The sequence below is a fragment of the Eurosta solidaginis genome, chromosome 5 (assembly GCF_040869045.1).
Source record: "Eurosta solidaginis isolate ZX-2024a chromosome 5, ASM4086904v1, whole genome shotgun sequence".
Lineage (NCBI taxonomy): Eukaryota > Metazoa > Arthropoda > Insecta > Diptera > Tephritidae > Eurosta > Eurosta solidaginis.
This window is the reverse complement of record NC_090323.1, coordinates 253,503,344-253,509,910: the sequence shown is the minus strand read 5'-3', so window position 1 is coordinate 253,509,910 and position 6,567 is coordinate 253,503,344.

The following is a 6,567-nucleotide window of genomic DNA, read 5'->3' as shown; positions in this document are numbered from 1 at the left end:
TGAAAAATTTCTGCAGGGCGAAATCAAAAAATCAAAAGCCCTTGGAATCTTGGCAGGAATACTATTCGTGGTATTACATATATAAATAAATTAGCGGTACCCGACAGATGATGTTCTGGGTCACCGTGGTCCACATTTTGGTCGATATCTCGAAAACGCCTTCACATATACAACTACCACCACTCCCTTTTAAAACCCTCATTAATACCTTTAATTTAATACCCATATCGTACAAACACATTATAGAGTCACCCCTGGTCCACCTTTATGGCGATACCTCGAATAGGCGTCCACCAATAGAACTAAGTCCCACTCCCTTTTAATAATCATTAGCACCTTTCATTTGATACCCATATCGTACAAACAAATTCTAGAGTCACCCCTGTTCGACCTTTATGGCGATATCTCGAAAAGGCGTCCACCTATAGAACTAAGGCCCACGCCCTTTTAAAATACTCATTAACACCTTTCATTTGATACCCATATCGTACAAACAAATTCTAGAGTCACCCCCGGCCCACCTTTATGGCGATATCTCGGAAAGGCGTCCACCTACAGAACTAAGGCCCACTCCCTTTTAAAATACTCATTTACACCTTTCGTTTGATACCCATATTGTACAAGCGCATTCTACTTGGTTCACCTTTATGGCGACATCTCGAGAAGGCGTCCACCTATAGAACTAAGGCCCTCTCCCTTTTAAAATACTCATTAACACCTTTCATTTGATACCCATATCGTACAAACAAATTCTAGAGTCACCCTTGGTCCACCTTTATGGCGATATCTCGAAAAGGCGTCCACCTATAGAACTAAGGCCCACGCCCTTTTAAATAATCATACAAATGCCTTCTAGAGTCAACCCTGGTCCACCTTTATAACGTTATCTCGAAAAGGCGTCCACCTATAGAACTAAGGCCCACTCTCTTTTAAATAATCATTAACACCTTTCATTTGATACCCATATCGTACAAAGAAATTCTAGAGTCAACCCTGGTCCACCTTTATGGCGATATCTCGGAAAGGCGTCCACCTATAGAACTAAGGTCCACTCTCTTTTAAAATACTCATTAACACCCTTCATTTGATACCCATATCGTACAACCAAATTCTAGAGTCACCCACGGCCCACCTTTATGGCGATATCTCGAAAAGGCAAACTAAGGCCCACGCCCTTTAAAAATTCTCATTAACACCTTTCATTTGATACTCATATCGTACAAACAAATTCTAGAGTCACCCTTGGTCCACTTTTATGGAGATATCTCGTAAAGGCGTCCACCAATAAAACTTTTAAAATACTCATTAACACCTTTCATTTGATACCCATATCGTACTGTAACGAATTTACTTGCAAATTCTCTTATTTGCAACCTTCTGCTTAGTTCTATCACTAAACTGTTGAATAATTAGCCACTTCACGGTGCGACTATGATGTCTACGTCATTGTTGAGACTTGGCTTAATAATGACTTCTCTGACTCAGAATTTTTTGATCATAGTCTGTTTCAAACTTATCGAAAGGATAGAGACCCTATCAAAACAGGGCGTCTCAGAGGCGGTGGGGTGTTAATTACTGTAAGGCGTTCTCTTCTCTCTTCTTTTGTGCCGCTTTCTAACGATGACTCTCTCTTGGACCAGCTTTGTGTCTGTATTACTGGGCCTTCTGGCAATTTATTTATCTGCGTTTCTTACATTCCGCCTTGCAGCACAGATTTGCTCTACTTTGCTCATGTTAATAATATATTTGACCTATATGAATATAAAGTTGATAGTAATTTTTGCGTCCTGGGAGATTTTAATCTCAGCAAGGTTGTTTGGTCGAAATTACTAGAAGATGATATCTTAACACCTACTAATGTTCATCATCCCCATGAGATTAATTTCTTAGACACCCATTTTAAGTGCCAATTTAATTCAGATTAACAGTTTCGTGAACCAGTTAAACAATATTTTGGACCTAATTTTTGTCGATGAGAACCTCATAACTCACTTGACTGAATGTGTGTTTCCTATATATAAATCAAGGCCCTCTCCCTTTTAAAATACTCATTAACACCTTTCATTTGATACCCATATCGTACAAACAAATTCTAGAGTAACCCTTGGTCCACCTTTATGGCGATATCTCGAAAAGGCGTCCACCTATAGAACTAAGGCCCACGCCCTTTTAAATAATCATTAACGCCTTTCATTTGATACCCATATCGTACAAATGCCTTCTAGAGTCAACCCTGGTCCACCTTTATAACGTTATCTCGAAAAGGCGTCCCCTATAGAACTAAGGCCCACTCTCTTTTAAATAATCATTAACACCTTTCATTTGATACCCATATCGTACAACCAAATTCTAGAGTCACCCACGGCCCACCTTTATGGCGATATCTCGGAAAGGCGTCCACCTATAGAACTAAGGCCCACGCCCTTTTAAATAATCATTAACGCCTTTCATTTGATACCCATATCGTACAAATGCCTTCTAGAGTCAACCCTGGTCCACCTTTATAACGTTATCTCGAAAAGGCGTCCACCTATAGAACTAAGGCCCACTCTCTTTTAAATAATCATTAACACCTTTCATTTGATACCCATATCGTACAAAGAAATTCTAGAGTCAACCCTGGTCCACCTTTATGGCGATATCTCGGAAAGGCGTCCACCTATAGAACTAAGGTCCACTCTCTTTTAAAATACTCATTAGCACCTTTCATTTGATACCCATATCGTACAAACAAATTCTAGAGTCACCCTTGGTCCACCTTTATGGCGATATCTCGAAAAGGCGTCCACCTATAGAACTAAGGCCCACGCCCTTTTAAATAATCATTAACGCCTTTCATTTGATACCCATATCGTACAAATGCCTTCTAGAGTCAACCCTGGTCCACCTTTATAACGTTATCTCGAAAAGGCGTCCACCTATAGAACTAAGGCCCACTCTCTTTTAAATAATCATTAACACCTTTCATTTGATACCCATATCGTACAACCAAATTCTAGAGTCACCCACGGCCCACCTTTATGGCGATATCTCGGAAAGGCGTCCACCTATAGAACTAAGGCCCACGCCCTTTTAAATAATCATTAACGCCTTTCATTTGATACCCATATCGTACAAATGCCTTCTAGAGTCAACCCTGGTCCACCTTTATAACGTTATCTCGAAAAGGCGTCCACCTATAGAACTAAGGCCCACTCTCTTTTAAATAATCATTAACACCTTTCATTTGATACCCATATCGTACAAAGAAATTCTAGAGTCAACCCTGGTCCACCTTTATGGCGATATCTCGGAAAGGCGTCCACCTATAGAACTAAGGCCCCCTCCCATTTAAAATACTCATTAACACCTTTCATTTGATACCCATATCGTACAAACAAATTCTAGAGTCACCCTTGGTCCACCTTTATGGCGATATCTCGAAAAGGCGTCCACCTATAGAACTAAGGCCCACGCCCTTTTAAATAATCATTAACGCCTTTCATTTGATACCCATATCGTACAAATGCCTTCTAGAGTCAACCCTGGTCCACCTTTATAACGTTATCTCGAAAAGGCGTCCACCTATAGAACTAAGGCCCACTCTCTTTTAAATAATCATTAACACCTTTCATTTGATACCCATATCGTACAAAGAAATTCTAGAGTCAACCCTGGTCCACCTTTATGGCGATATCTCGGAAAGGCGTCCACCTATAGAACTAAGGCCCCCTCCCATTTAAAATACTCATTAACACCTTTCATTTGATACCCATATCGTACAAACAAATTCTAGAGTCACCCTTGGTCCACCTTTATGGCGATATCTCGAAAAGGCGTCCACCTATAGAACTAAGGCCCACGCCCTTTTAAATAATCATTAACGCCTTTCATTTGATACCCATATCGTACAAATGCCTTCTAGAGTCAACCCTGGTCCACCTTTATAACGTTATCTCGAAAAGGCGTCCACCTATAGAACTAAGGCCCACTCTCTTTTAAATAATCATTAACACCTTTCATTTGATACCCATATCGTACAAAGAAATTCTAGAGTCAACCCTGGTCCACCTTTATGGCGATATCTCGGAAAGGCGTCCACCTATAGAACTAAGGCCCCCTCCCATTTAAAATACTCATTAACACCTTTCATTTGATACCCATATCGTACAAACAAATTCTAGAGTCACCCTTGGTCCACCTTTATGGCGATATCTCGAAAAGGCGTCCACCTATAGAACTAAGGCCCACGCCCTTTTAAATAATCATTAACGCCTTTCATTTGATACCCATATCGTACAAATGCCTTCTAGAGTCAACCCTGGTCCACCTTTATAACGTTATCTCGAAAAGGCGTCCACCTATAGAACTAAGGCCCACTCTCTTTTAAATAATCATTAACACCTTTCATTTGATACCCATATCATACAACCAAATTCTAGAGTCACCCACGGCCCACCTTTATGGCGATATCTCGGAAAGGCGTCCACCTATAGAACTAAGGCCCACGCCCTTTTAAATAATCATTAACGCCTTTCATTTGATACCCATATCGTACAAATGCCTTCTAGAGTCAACCCTGGTCCACCTTTATAACGTTATCTCGAAAAGGCGTCCACCTATAGAACTAAGGCCCACTCTCTTTTAAATAATCATTAACACCTTTCATTTGATACCCATATCGTACAACCAAATTCTAGAGTCACCCACGGCCCACCTTTATGGCGATATCTCAGAAAGGCGTCCACCTATAGAACTAAGGCCCACTCCCTTTTAAAATACTCATTAGCACCTTTCATTTGATACCCATATCGTACAAACAAATTCTAGAGTCACCCCTGTTCGACCTTTACGGCGATATCTCGAAAAGGCGTCCACCTATAGAACTAAGGTCCACTCTCTTAAAATACTCATTAACACCTTTCGTTTGATACCCATATTGTACAAACGCATTCTACTTGGTCCACCTTTATGGAGACATCTCCAAAAGGCGTCCACCTATAGAACTAAGGCCCCCTCCCATTTAAAATACTCATTAACACCTTTCATTTGATACCCATATCGTACAAACAATTTCTAGAGTCAGCCCTGGTCCACCTTTATGGCGATATCCCTAAATGGCGTCCACCTATAGAACTAATGCTCACTCCCTTTTAAAATACTCATTAACACCTTTCGTTTGATACCCATATTGTACAAACGCATTCTACTTGGTCCACCTTTATGGCGACATCTCCAAAAGGCGCCCACCTATAAAACTAAGGCCTCCTCCCATTTAAAATACTCATTAACACCTTTCATTTGATACCCATATCGTACAAACAATTTCTAGAGTCAGCCCTGGTCCACCTTTATGGCGATATCCCTAAATGGCGTCCACCTATAGAACTAATGCCCACTCCCTTTTAAAATACTCATTAACACCTTTCGTTTGATACCCATATTGTACAAACGCATTCTACTTGGTCCACCTTTATGGAGACATCTCCAAAAGGCGTCCACCTAGAGAACTAAGGCCCCCTCCCATTTAAAATACTCATTAACACCTTTCATTTGATACCCATATCGTACAAACAATTTCTAGAGTCAGCCCTGGTCCACCTTTATGGCGATATCCCTAAAAGGCGTCCACCTATAGAACTATGGCCCACTCCCTCTTAAAATACTCTTTAATACCTTCTATTTGATACACATGTCATAAAAACACATTCCTCGGTTACCTTAGGTTAATTTTCGTACATGGTGATTTTCACTTATTTTGTCTCCATAGCTCTCAGCTGAGTATGTAATCTTCGGTTACACCCGAACTTAGCCTTCTTTACTTGTTTGATCATAGCTTTAGTCAATTACCTAGGCGATTTGTGTCAGGTTTCTTCCTTCCTTTGCGTTCAAATAAGGGTGTCGAAAGCAATATCTTCAGTGTGTAAGCATTGTCAACCACCCGAATAACAAGACATGACCTACAAAGCCTTAGGCCTGCCGAAAAGTTGAGTTCAGAGTCTTGCCGGATATGACTCCGGTGCGCTCCGGTACTACCTCTTTTTGGTGCCAGAATGACTGCCGCTGGAAGATTCGTCTGTTATGATAGGTTTTCCTTACAGCAAGAATATTCCAAGCACATTAAATCTTTGTGCTTTTGTTCGTTGCACTATGCTCATAAAGCTCGTCATTAAACTTCTTTCGATACGGGGAACTTCATTCCCAAAAACTTTAAAGGACTTCCCATCTTTTTTCACCACACCGGATAGAATGTATGATATGTAGAACATATGCACCAGGTGTAATCCCCGTAGAAAAATTACCTTGAAATGCCATTACTTGACAGATATGAGGTGAATATAATATTGAAATTTCGAGGTAAATATAAAATCGAAAATCGTCGACAGTCACAATAGTCATAGTGAGTAAGAGTAAACGCACTGGAAAATATTTTATTATTAAATTATATCAATGAAATTTAGTATAGTTAAAATTCCAATATGAAATTTCAATAAGCAAATAAACTTTTTTATTAAATAAGAATAAAAAACGAATTAAAAAATATTTCTATTTATTTTTTTCATTTCCTAAGTATTATGCCGTTGCTTA